This window comes from Neovison vison, chromosome 9 (genome assembly GCF_020171115.1).
Source record: "Neovison vison isolate M4711 chromosome 9, ASM_NN_V1, whole genome shotgun sequence".
NCBI classification, from domain to species: domain Eukaryota; kingdom Metazoa; phylum Chordata; class Mammalia; order Carnivora; family Mustelidae; genus Neogale; species Neogale vison.
This window is the reverse complement of record NC_058099.1, coordinates 35,069,291-35,083,052: the sequence shown is the minus strand read 5'-3', so window position 1 is coordinate 35,083,052 and position 13,762 is coordinate 35,069,291. Positions and strand designations below refer to the sequence as shown.

General features: G+C 42.3%; 1 protein-coding gene across 1 annotated transcript in view; it reads right to left on the bottom strand.

Moving 5' to 3' along the window:
* Window positions 1-13,539, bottom strand: part of RNF38 (ring finger protein 38) — a 144,487-nt gene extending 130,948 nt beyond the window's left edge. Inside the window, exon 1 of the mRNA XM_044265352.1 lies at window positions 13,475-13,539. The gene's annotated coding sequence lies outside the window, so the exon portion shown is untranslated. The remainder of the gene's footprint in view (window positions 1-13,474) is intronic.
* Between the last annotated feature and the right edge of the window lie 223 nt (window positions 13,540-13,762).

Genomic DNA, 13,762 nt, shown 5'->3' with positions numbered 1-13,762 from the left:
TTAACCCTAGGCGTAATAAAAATTATGTAAGACTGGTTACCTTTGTATTGCTAACATTGTAGTGAGTTCTATTGTTTTAAAACAAACCACAGGGCGCCTGGGTGGCTCAGTGGGTTAAGCCGCTGCCTTCGGCTCAGGTCATGATCTCAGGGTCCTGGGATCGAGGCCCACATCGGGCTCTCTGCTCAGCAGGGAGCCTGCTTCCTCCTCTCTCTCTGCCTGCCTCTCTGCCTGCTTGTGATCTCGCTCTGTCAAATAAAAAAAAAAAAAAAAAAAAAAAATCTTTAAAAAAAAAAATAATAAAATAAAACAAACCACAGTGATATGTCTTTTCTGTTCCAACAAAGATACCTTTACCAACAACTCTAAATCTACATATCCACCACTTCTAAGCCACAGCCTTCACCTCCATACAGCTTGTGGGGAGCAGAAAATGTCCCCAGAATTCCACCTTTAACTTCCTGCTATCTCTCTCAAAGGCTCAGAAATCCTTCTCTTTTTTTTTCTTTCTTTTCTTCTTCCTCTCTTTTTTTTCCCTTTCTTTCCTTTTTTTTTTTTTTTTTTTTTTTTTTTTAATTTTCTTCCAGAACCTGCACCTTAAAGCCCCTGCCTCAGCCCTTCCCTTTGCTCTTCTCTCATTTTCCTCCATTGAGACTAAGGTCTGTCCTGAGTCAAAAGCAAACATGTTGACTTAATCAGGAAATCTGCCAAGGGGTACTACATACACATTTGTGCTTGAGAATCACAGTCTCACTGCTCAATCCAGCCTGACTCCATCTAATACAACAACCTGGGTTTTTTGCTGTGGTTTTTGTTTTGTTTTGTTTTAAAGGCATTTCCAGTTTCACTTCTAGTTCCTACCAGGTTTACGCCCTGCCCTACTGCAACACAGCCCCCCTCTTTGAGCTTTCCTGACCCAGAAGTAGCACAGACAATTGTGTGGGGGCCCATATCCAATTTGATTTGCCTCTCCCTCCTTAAAAGCAATTTTAATTCCAAGATTTCTAAAGCCCCTTTTCAATTTGGAATTAAAATTTTGAAAGCACCCCTTTTTGTTTAAGATTTCATTTATTTATTCGAGAGAGAGAGAGAGCCAGAGAGTGAGCACAAGCAGGGAGAACAGCAGAGGGAGAGGGAGAAGCAGGCTCCCCACAGAGCAGGGAGTACCACATAGGACTCAATCCTAGGACCCTGGGACCATGACCTGAGCCAAAAGCAGATGCTTAACCAACTGAGTGACCCAGGTGTCCCTCAAAGCCCCTTTTCAATTTGGTAACTTTTCTTCAATAGAAACAAAAGTTTTAATCAAATTTTAAAATAAATTTAGGCCCTAGGATTTTAACTACATAGCACCAGGAAAAATAACATAACTATTCTATCAAATAATTATACTTCAAAAGGAAACGTGATATTCACATCTCCAATGTGCTAGAGAAGGATTTTGGTATGGCAAAACTAGTTTGATTTCTATCCCCACAACAAAAAGTGTTTATGTTAAATTAAAATCACTTATGTCCGTTGAATCAGAGTTCATTTTTTTTTTAAGATTTTATTTATTTATTTAACAGACAGAGATCACAAGTAGGCAGAGAGGCAGGCAGAGAGAGAGGAGGAAACAGGCTCCCAGCTGAACAGAGAGCCCAATGCAGGGCTCGATCCCAGGACTCTTAGATCATGACTGGAGCCAAAGGCAGAGGCTTTAACCCACTGAGCCACCCAGGCACCCCTCAGAGTTCATTTTTTAGAAGATTTTGTTCTACCAAAAGTTAAGATTCAAAGTAGGTATAGACTCTAAACATTCTAGAGTCAAATTCTGACTTTCGTTTTGACCTTAACATAGAAATTAATAAAGGGAGTGCCTGGGTAGCTCAGTGGGTTAAAGCCTCTGCCTTCAGCTCAGGTCATGATCTCAGGGTCCTGGGATGAGCCCAGTATCCGGTTCTCTGCTCAGCAGGGAGCCTGCTTCTCCCCTCTCTCTCTCAGTCTGCCTTTCTGCCTACTTGTGATCTCTGTCAAATAAATAAATATCTTTAATTTAAAAAAAAGAAATTAATAACATCATAAGTTGCACACAAATTCATTTTTAAGAAGGCAAATCTTTTGACTTGTTGCCTTTGTTTTTTTTTGGTTTTGTTTTTGGTTTTTTTTGTTTTTTTAGCACACAATATAGCTTTTATTTAAGGCTCAAAAATATCATAAAATAGAAATAATTTGTTTTCAACAATACACGCACAATTTAAAAAAAAAAAACCACTGGATAATTAAATCAGAAGAGTTCATGACTCATTCTTGATGTATAGCAAACCTAGTCAACAATAATGTCTTCAATTGGTGACTCTTGATTTGTTCTGAAACTAAGGGTTTTAAAGAAACCCAAACAAGTAAATGAGTGTAAATTCCTCAATTATGTGGATTAGTCAGTCTTTATCCCATCTGAAAAGAAAGAGTATCTTCCTCTGATAAATTAATTCCATATCCCTTAGTAATCTGAAAAGTGAAGAATTCCACCTTCCTTTCTAGGTATCCAAAAGCAAAATAGGAGAGAAAGACTGTTGGCAGTGCTCCACTCAAAAAGAGGCCATGTTCCAAATGTCTGTAAGTACTGTACCTGGTTTTGACCTTAGAATCTCATTTTCCCACAGTACACTTTTTTTTTTTTTTTCACAGTACATTTTCTAAACTGATGGCCCACCAATGCCTATTAAGCCTCCAGTATAAATCAAACGGTATTAGAAACCTGACCTATAACTGTTTATAAGGAAATTTACTCAATCTCAAGTTCTAATTCTAGGTCACCTACACACAGAATTTTTAACAAGCATTCCAATCAATTTTGAAGTAGTTCCTTTGGTAACCACAATGCCACATTATCTTCCTCAAATAATCCAACTGTCTCAGACAGCATCAACCCAACATATTAGCATCTCCAACTAATACCTGAAATGTTCATATTCTATGCTACTGAATGATATGTTTATGCTTTAGCTTGTGACAAATCAATTTATTATGGAAATTAAGAAGGCTTAAAAAAAAAAAAGGACTAAAAAGAAGTCTAACATCTATTCTTGAGATATTTGGTGGGAAGATATCCATATCCACAAAAAGGTGAAATTCAGAAGTTCCTCCGAGTAGGGCCAAATTTTCCCTTGAGAATTTCTTGATCCGCTTAAGTGCTCAAACAAGTACTCAGTTAAAACCTTAATGTTCAAGTTCATAGAACATAAGAGATTTTCTAAGAAGGGATTTAAATATGCCTATTCTAATGTGGATCCACCCACCAATGCAGGTAACTCCTACTCCTTATGTAAAAAAGTAATGAATGACTTTAAAAAATCAATTAAATAATCCTAATGCAACAATTCAGAACTTAAAAAAGAGAGAGTATATTTCTCAGGAGCAAAGTTAAAAACTAAAGACTGTGAATTCCTTTTAGTGGCTAAAGCAGCCATCACCTTTGCTTACATTCAACCTCTTATTACCAAACTAACTGCTAAGTTTGCTTTAAAAAAAAAAAGAGAGATCCAGTAAAGCATGATGGCTAAAAATACAGACTCTGGAACTAGACAGCTTGAGTTCACATCCCAGATAACACTCTTAATAGCTGCATCATCTCTAGCAAGTTATTTAACCTCTCTGTGTTCCAGTTTCTTCATCTGCACAATAAGGATAATAATAGCATCAACCTTCAAGGACCCTAGCACAAATTAAATGAATTAATCCAGGTAAGCACTCCAAACAGAGCTTTGCACACAATAAATGACAACTACTACCCAGATATTAAAAAAACCACCTAGATATTTAAAAAAAAAAAGTAGGATTTGGAAAAACTGAAGGCATTCCAAGCTGAAAAATCAAAGAACTAAGTCAAAAAGTGATACACATATAGATGACAGGGCATCCTATTTCCCTGGAGAATAATATTCATGAGGAAAAATAGTAGAGATTGAAATAATAAAGACCCAACTACGCTGGTCTTGAATGCCAGATGAAAAGATATTTTTTTACTTCGAAGGCAACCATGTAAATTTTTGGTCTGGTTAGATCTGTGCTTTAGCAACATTAATCATCATGGTTATATATCACTATTGTTAATGCAATTTTTATGTTCTCTCCCATTTTATTAAGGGTTAGCATACCCAAAAATGCATTTTTTTCTGCTAACATACGGTCAGAATCTATCACTGTTTCCTATCTGAATTGTATCTGAAATCCTCACTGCCTGATACACAGTAGGCATTCAATAAACCTTTTATCATTACTTTCAGTGGCCACTAGAGAGCAGTGAAGAAAGAAGTCAGAGGTTACTGCCCAAAGTAAATAAATATTATAAATCAAGTAAAAAAAGTAGCCAAGTAACAGTTTATAATTAAGCTAAAATAAAGTCACTGCTGAACAAGGTACTTGCCTAAAACACTGTGGGTCAGGAGGGGGAGATCAACCTTACTTTTCATTGAAAGCATATAAAATAGATCCTTGTTTGGTTTTTTTTTTTAAGATTTTAATTTATTTATTTGACAGACAGAGATCACAAGTAGGCAGAGCAGCAGGCAGAGAGAGACCAGAAAGCAGGCTCCCCGCTGAAGCAGAGAGCCCAATGCAGGGCTCAATCCCAGGACCCCAGGATCACGACCTGAGTTGAAGGCAGAGGCTTTAACCCACTGAGCCACCCAGGTGCCCCGATCCTTGTTTGTTTTGTTTTGTTTTAAAGATTTTATTTATTTATTTATTTGACAGAGAGAAATCACAAGTAGACTGAGAGGCAGGCAGAGAGAGAGAGGGAAGCAGGCTCCCTGCTGAGCAGAGAGCCCTATACGGGACTCGATCCCAGGACCCTGAGATCATGACCTGAGCCGAAGGCAGTGGCTTAACCCACTGGGCCACCCAGGTGCCCCTCCTTGTTTATTTTTAAATCTCGTAAAATTTAGCTGTCAAATTAGTAGTCTTTTCTAAGGATCAAATCAGCAATATCTTTGTAATAGACTACCCAGTAGTCTTATGTGAAGTTAATTTAAGGTTGATTTCTTCAAGCTAGCTGTACTCCCACGTTCTTTGCAGCGTTCCTCACAACAGCTAAGACAGGGACCTAAGTGTCCAACAAATGAATGGATGAAGGAAGATTTGGAATATACGTACAAGAGAATTATTCAGCCATTAGAAAGAAGGAAATCCTGCCATTTGCGACAACATGGATGAATCTGGAGGACATAATGTTAAGTGAAATAAGCCAGAGGGAAGGACAAATGCAGAACTATCTCACTTATACGTGGAATCTTTAAAAAAACAAAAAAAAAAAAAAGTAAAAACATTTTTAATTTAAAAGGTCAAACTCACAGAAAGAGAGCAGAATGGTGGTTACCAAGATCTGGGAAGTAGGGAAATGGGAAGATGCTGGTCAAAGGCACAAGTCTTCAATTAAAAGTTCTGAGAATCTAATGTAGAACATGGTGACTAAGTTAATACCTCATATTCTCAGGGCGCCTGGGTGGCTCAGTGGGTTAAGCCGCTGCCTTTGGCTCAGGTCATGATCCCAGGGTCCTGGGATCGAGTCCCGCATCGGGCTCTCTGCTGAACCGAGAGCCTGCTTTCCTCTCTCTCTCTCTGCCTGCCTCTCTGCCTACTTGTGATCTCTGTCTGTCAAATAAATAAATAAATAATCTTTTAAAAAAATAATAATAATACCTCATATTCTTGAGATTTGCTGAGAGCGCTAAAACATTCTCACAAAAAAAAAGTAACTATATGAGGTGATAGTTGTATTAATAAACCTGACTGTGGTCATCATTTCAAAATGTATTCATTTATCAATCATCACATTGCATACTTCTGTCAATAAAAAAAGGGAGATTTCCTCCAACAGGACAACAATCACACTAAACAGTAAAAATAAATGTCCAACTCTTTTTTTTTTTTTTTTTAAATGTCCAACTCTTGACCTGACTCCAACAAGTAATTAGATGAAGGGCCAGCTTACAGTACCTATAGCTTTCCATATAGAGTACACAGTCCCTGGCTGCTTCACTCAGCACAGATGTTAATGCTAATCATGACAACAAAAAGGATCTTCTCCCCTCACCTGGAGAGGACTGAAGTCCACTATCCTAAAGTCTAAAGATAACCTCTGCTGTCAATTGTCTGGTGCACTTCTTTTTAGAAAAACAAGAAAGTCTATTTGAGACACTAATCAGAGTAATACACTAATAGTTAACATCATAAGGGAATCTGGGTGGCTGAGTCGGTTAAGAGTCTGCCTTCAGCTCAGGTCATGATCCCAGCGTCCTGGGATGGAGTTCCCCATTGGGCTCCATGCTCGACAAAGAGCCTGCTTCTCTCTCTCTCTCCCTCTGCTGCTCTCCCTGCTTGTGCTCAGTGTGTGTGTGTGTGTGTGTGTGTGTGTGTGTGAAACAAATAAATAAAATCTTTAAAAGAAAAAGACACAGTAAGAAAAAAGTCTTCACTAAGAGATTACCAATAGAGCTTGGAAGCACATCATGACATGGGATGGTTGATCTAAGAGTTTATTAAGCACATTTTCCCGCACTGATTTTCTTCTTGTGGTGGAAGGAGAAAATCAGCTTCCCAAAAATGTCAGTCAGAGCTTACTTTTAGAAATAAACAAAAAGAGCTGGATTAGTAAGAGCACCCCCTGGATAGTAAGTAAGATATGTATTTGGCTTTCGTAGGCAATCAGTCACTCTGGCAACATAAACATAAAGCAAAGTATACTGTGATTTCTACATACCTTCTTCTAAAGTGATTTTGTTATAATTTTAGATTAAAAAAACTAAAAAAAAGTTCAGGCTGTCTTTTGCTTTTTAAAGCTTCAAGTATCTTTTAAGTATTAGAATTTAAAAATCTGAAGTGAAATGCATTCAATTAAACACATTCCCACCAGCACTACCAACAACGCTCCATTATCCATTTTGGTACTGTCTCCAGATGATTTTTAATCCCCGCCTGACTTCTCCCTACCAACGAGAACTTGGATACCATCTTTACCCTGCCTGCCCCCATTACTTGGTTGTGCTTGGGGAATTATAATTGCAGTGATCCTGCCTTTAGAACATCCTCCAAGCACAAAGACTCTTTGTATGACTGGGGGTGAGGGGGGCGCCTTCCAGGCTCCACAGCGAAGGGTGGGTGGTGGCAACACAGGCGGCAGAGGAGGAAGAGGCGGTGGGGCCGCTATGATGGCCCTCAAGTCTAGCTCAAAACTATCTGAGGGGTGTTACTGAAGGGCGCCCAGTCAAAAGGTTCTGAGAGGCCTCTGCACGCCTCACATGTGGTAAGATCACCCGACAGATCGATGGACCCCCACCAAGCCCAAAGACCAGGGAGAAGGAGGCATGATAAAAGGGAGAAAAGAAAGCACAAGCTGAAGCAGCGCCTCAGGTAATGAAAAAGTCTCAGAAAATGAAGGCATCGCCCCCATGGACCAGTGGCTGGTACTGGGACTGTGCACCCAGTAGGTGCTCAAATATGTACTGAGGCAGCAACAAAAATCTACATAGGAAGACAAATGTATTATAACAATTTTTAAATAAGATAGCCAAAAAGCCAAATGAAAAATACTTTTTTTTAATTATGAGTCTCAACTCCTATTTACAAAAGCAATTACAAAATGGATACTTGTTTTTGCTTTTAGCCTAGCCTCCCACCTCAGCCTAGTCTTCAAAACTGCTCACTTTCCAGCTCCATGACAATAAAACAGGTTTGAAGTGAAGATCAGTAAGCACCATCTTCACACACTAAAACCAAAGGTGCTAAAGCAGAACGGATACGGACAGGTAACTTTCAACTCCAAGAACATTCCAAAAACACTACAAAATGTCCTATTTAATTGCTTGCTACTCTCATAAATTTCTTCCTCTTACCACTTCTTTCCTCTGCTTTTTCTTTCAACGGGATCAAATCATTACATATATCAAAACTCCCAATCTCTCCCTTACTTCTACACATACTTTATCACAATAGCAGACAATACAGTGATAGTTTTCCATATCAAGACTGGAGTCAGTCACTGATAAAACTGATAAAACTGATAAAACTCCAGTATAATCCCATCATTCTCTACCTCCACCTGCCCAATCCCTTTACACAGAACTGGGGGAAAAAAAATTCAAACTGCTTTGGGTAAGGCCCATAGGTGAGAACTGTTTATTTTCCTTATGTGGGCATTAAGACTATTTTTGTTAAACATTTTTAAACAGATTTTCTTTAAAAAAAAAAAAAAACCTGAGGTGCCTGGGTGGCTCAGTTGTTAAGCATCTGCCTTTGGCTCCAGTCAAGATCCCAGAGTCCTGGGATCAAGCCTGCATCAGGCTCCCTGCTCAGCGGGAAGCCTGCTTCTCCTTCTCCCACTCTCCCCCTGCTTGCGTTCCTTCTCTCCCTGTGTCTCTCTCTGTGTCGAATAAATAAATAAAATATTAAGAAAAAAAAAAAAACTCCCTTCAAGACAGCAGCAAAAGCACAATGGAACTCTGTAACCATCACCCTCGATCATGTTTAAAAATGATAATAAAGAAGACAACAGAAACCACTTCAAATGTACCTCTCCCTTGAGTCCGCAGAACAGCACTCTTCCATGACAACAGTTCTGAAAAACACACTGCCATTATTTGCAAAAGCAGTAGGAAGTCCAGTCTCGTCCTAGGTTCAGCACTACCCTCCTCCTCTCTCTCCAAGAAAAAAATAAAACAGCAGGAAGGGTAAACAACCACTTAATGGAAAATACAAATGGGTAAATATTTTCAAAATTGGCTAAAAAGCCTCAGGTCTTAAGAAATTGAGGAATGCTAGTGTAGGGGGAATAGGAAGAAGAAAACATTGTATTTCCCCCTCAAAGTGAGCACTCCAAGAATGCAAGAACAAATGTGGTGCATAGCTACTTTCTCGTCTTCAATTACCAGATGCTTTTGTCCTTTTAATATTTCTCTCATTCTGTCTTTTCATAAATAATGGTACTTTAAAAATTGAGCCTATTTCTCCAGCTCCATAACAGATTTTACAATTTTAAGCTGGAATCTTGGTTCAACTGAACAGGGTGATGAAAAGCCGGGGGGAGGGGGGATAGGTTCCTTCCATTGAAAAGTTCACGTGGACAAAATTCTCAGAGCTCAAAGCCCAAAACTGACCTGCCCTCTTCACAAAGTCCTTAACTATGGATGGCATAGTTCATTACACATGGACCAACAAAGCTGCCTGGGACAAAGCCTTCCAAAGTTGCAAGGCCATGCTAGTTCATGAAGCACTTGATGGGAATTAGAAAAGGGTGTCCCCTCTCTGAGGGGACCCATTTTCCACAAGAATTTTTTTTTTTTTTAAGATTTATTAATTCATTTGAGGGAGACAAAGATAGGGAGGGAGAGTGAGAGCGCAGGGTTGGGAGGGGCAGAGGAAGAGGGAGAGAAAAATTTTTTTTTTTTTAAAGATTTTATTTATTTATTTGACAGAGAGAGATCACAAGTAGGCAGAGAGGCAGGCAGAGAGAGAGAGGAGGAAGCAGGCTCCCTGCTGAGCAGAGAGCCCGATGCGGGACTCGATCCCAGGACCCTGAGATCATGACCTGAGCCGAAGGCAGCAGCTTAACCCACTGAGCCACCCAGGCGCCCCAAGGGAGAGAGAATCTTAAGCAGACTCTACACTAAGGTTGGATACTGATGCAAGGACCAATCTCACAACTCTGAGATCAGGACCTGAGTAGAAACCAAGAGTCGGACACTCAGCCAAGTGAGCCACCCAGGCCCCCCTACAAAATGCTCATTTGGTAAGTGGAGCACAAATGAATTTCCACTCCCACTCACCACACAAAACAGGTGACCTCAGGTTGGGCACAACCCATACAACCCAACACAGCACGCCCTGCAGCAGTCTACCTGGAAAAGCACTGCACTTCCAAGGCAGGGTTCCTGAGAGAAGAACCTTCCCAAAAACAGGCATTTCACAAATCTCATTACCAGAAGTCCTCACATCTGTGAATATAAATTCATTCCTAAACATATCAGGACTAGAGCAAAAAGGGTCTGGCAGATAAGTAAAACTATCAAATTTGGAGAAAGGAAATTCTTCCATCTTGAGGGGGATAATCAGTTGTTATCTGAGACCCTAATCTTTGAATGTAGATTCAATAGCTGAAATCTAAATCAATGTCATAAGCTAAAGCACTAAAACAATCACCATCATCTGTGGAAAAAGGCACAATCACATACATTTACTGTTGGGGGTTTTCCTTCTGTAAGCCCCCCCCCTTTTTTTTTGCTCCCATCCTAATTATAAAACCCCATATTGTGACACCAGTGGTTAAAGTTTATAGAACCTGATAAATAGCCTTGGTGGGCCCTGGGCCCCTTAGCTACCTGCATGAAAATAAGAGAACTAGGTCTAGTCCTCTAAGCGACTATGTCCCCATTATAAAGGGCTTAACACTCAACAGCTTCCAACCCTATCATTCTTTTATGCCCTACAAAAGAGCTAAGTATCACATGGGCCCAAATTAGTCCTAGTCATGCAGGAGGGGCAAGAGAAGGTAGCCTATAGGGCAAAGTTGAGATGGAGTACAGCCCAGAAACAGGAGCCGAAGGCAGTGGCTCTCAAATTTTAGTGGCCATCAGAATCTACTGGGGAACTTTTTCAGAATCACATTTCTGGGGCTCTCCCTACAACAGAAAAGTCTGAACGTCCTGGGGCATTTATATTTTGACAAAGCTCAAACTGCTGACCTAGGTCCACTAGAAAATTTAGAAAGACTGAGAAATCCTCCATGCCTATCAGCAGTTCCAAAATAAAAGTCACCCAGTGCAATATACTAGGCTTCGCAGGTCAGAAAAGGGTGAGAAAAGATCACCAGCCTGCGTGCCTAACAGGCTGTGCTGGACCAGAGTCTGTAGCAAGAGTTTCATCATTATGAGACAAAAATCCTGCACTCTATAAACAAGCAAATTTTTTGCATGTGAGAAATATTTCAAACTTCTGAAAAATATTTAAAATAAGATACTGAATCTCTGACCCTACACCCAAAATAAGCAAATCCTAATTTGCAATTATCTGATTCAGATTTCTTAGTAACAGAATATTAGATATTATTAACGCCCTCGGTGTACCCCTGTCCAATCTCACTCCTTGTCTTCTGTTTCCAGAGATCATCTCTACTCTGAATTTGGTGTTAGTTGTTGCATGTTTTTATACTATTACCATATATGCACACAGCCACAAACATTATTTTTCATGTTTTCAGATTTTATAAAAGTGAAAACATTTTGTTAAAAATTCTGTAACCTGTTCCCCTAGCCCATATTATGTTTGTGAGATTCCATCATTTTAATGCATGTGGCTATAGTTTATTTTTCAGTGCTGTTAAGACTCAAGCGCATGGGACTATCTACCAATTTATGCACTTCCCGTGCTGGTGGCCATTTAAGCTGCAAGAAGAATGCTTGTATTTCTTTCATACTTCTTTCTTGGACACTTGTACTAGGATTTCTCAGAGCCAGAAACAGACATTTTGGGTAAGTAGGTGTATTAGCTCTCCAATAACACATCACCACACTACTCTCCAAGGTGGTTGTATTCATTTACACTCCCACTAACAGGAAATAAACTTTTGATTTCCCCACAAGCTCACTAACACTTGGTTATCACAGCATTTAAATTTTGCCAATCTGATGGGTGTGAAATGGCACCTCAATATTGTTTCCATTTGCATTTTCCTGATTAAAATCTTTGACCAGAAAATTTTCAAGTTTTTATACATATTTATCAAGCAGGTTTTCCTCCATTTTTTAAGAAAAATCGAACCTATCTTGTCTAAATCACAGCAGTTATTCCACAGCACCCGTCCAACAGCCACCACAGCTGGAAAGCCGAAGTGCAGGAGGGCAGCAAGAAAACAGCTGACTTAAACATGGAATCATTTCGGACAAAGGGCCCTAATTAATGCATTTGCTAATTAGTCTTCCCCTTCCCTCTTTTGTCAAGCCTTACTTCCAAGACAATACTGAGAGCCAACAGCCTTAGAACAGGAGAGAGAATGGGGGATGGGGAATGAGAAGGCTAAAACATTTATATGAAAGTACAACTGTCTTTACTAGAAGAAAATGAAGTGATTGTTGCAGACCAATACCTATTACTCAACCTTTAAGATACCATCCACCTCTAACAGACTCCTTTCAAACTCATCACCCTTGGCTCCTTCTTTGAAACATCCCAACTCTTCTCAGGACTAGACACTGCCCCCTTCCCCTCGGAAATCCTTTCATCTCCCTTCCCCCGCAATGACTAAATATCTTCTTTTCCCCCATTCTACAGCTTCTATTTCCCAGCGCCACAGGAACCTCTTCACTGCTCGCTCGCTCTCGCTGTCTCTAAGACTCCCAAGTGCTCTCCTCCTTCCCTTTCCAAGATGCATCCACAGGCAAAACCACACATTGAGGCACCCACCCCCTAAAGAAAAATGGGAGTCCCATACAGTATAGGGCCCTGCCTAACATACCAGGCAGGCGGGTGACTTGTCCCAATCCTCCCCGCCTCCTTCCCCCTTCACGCTTAGGGTAGCTGTTCTCTAGGGGCTCTTCATGGGTGACAGATCCAGACCACCCAGGAAAAAACTAATTCAGCCTTCTACAGCAGAAATGCTTTTTACTAGGGCCTTATACGCACTTCTGTTTGGGGCACAAACGAAACTTCGACAATTTAATGAAAAGAGACACCTTGAGGGTATCTCCACAAAAGTGGGAAGGCCTCCCTCCTATTAATTTCAGCTGGATTGGTTTAGTCCGGGCAATGGTGGCCTGGCAGAGACCAAACGGTCCCCACGATGAGAAGTTTCCGAAGCTCTGCCCCATTCACTCAAGAAAGCCCTCTCCCAAAGACTACACCCTCCCCATACGACTCTTTCCCCCTGAGACTCCCCAAATCGGTTCCCCAGGGTACCACCAAACCCCCAAAGCGGCCCCAGCTCCTCTGTCCCACCCCGCGAGAGATCCCATTTCTTAAGCCTACCTAAAAAGCGTTGGGTGGGCGTGTCTGAGAGCAGGGCCTAGCGCCCCCTCCTCCGGATCTATGTCTCTCGGGTCTCCGGGGCTAGGGGCTCTTCCTCCTCCCAGCCCCCCTGCTCCGGGCCCGCGCCAGCTCTGGGTGGCCCTGGGTCCTAGCCAGGATACGACTCTCCCCGGCTACGTGACCTTGGGCAAGTCACTTCCCCTGAACGCCTCGGTTTCCTCCTCCGCCAAGCGGAGACCTAAAGAGGTCCTGCCCTGCCCACCCTAAGGGAGGGGGCTACGCACCGGGTGGGAAAACGCTTTGTGAGCCGGCTTGACGGGGCCACAGGGCTCACAGGGGCTCCGGGGTCTGACAAAGCTGACCCGGACAACGCTCCACCCCCTGCGCGGGGTCGGGCGGCTGGACCGCACGCCTCTGGGGCCCCCCCACCCCCAAAACCAACCCACGCCCCTCCCCGCCCGGCCGGTTCCTGGACCCGTACCTGCTCCAGGCGCTCGGCCGCAGGCGCCGCCACCCTGGGCGCTCGCCCGGAGAGGCCCGTGGCCCGGAGGGCTGAGACGGCCGGCAGCGGCTGGCTCGGGCCGGGGCGGCGGCGGCGGGGGGCGCGGGCGTCGCAGGGGCCCGAGCTCGGCGGCGCCCGGCCTGGGAGACGACGACTGAGGCTGGAAGTGCGCGGCGGCCGCAGCTGCTGAGGCGGCGGCGGCGGCAACCGCGGCGGCAGCGCTTCCGCTCATGGCGGGGCCGCGGGCAGCGGCTCCGACTGCGACTC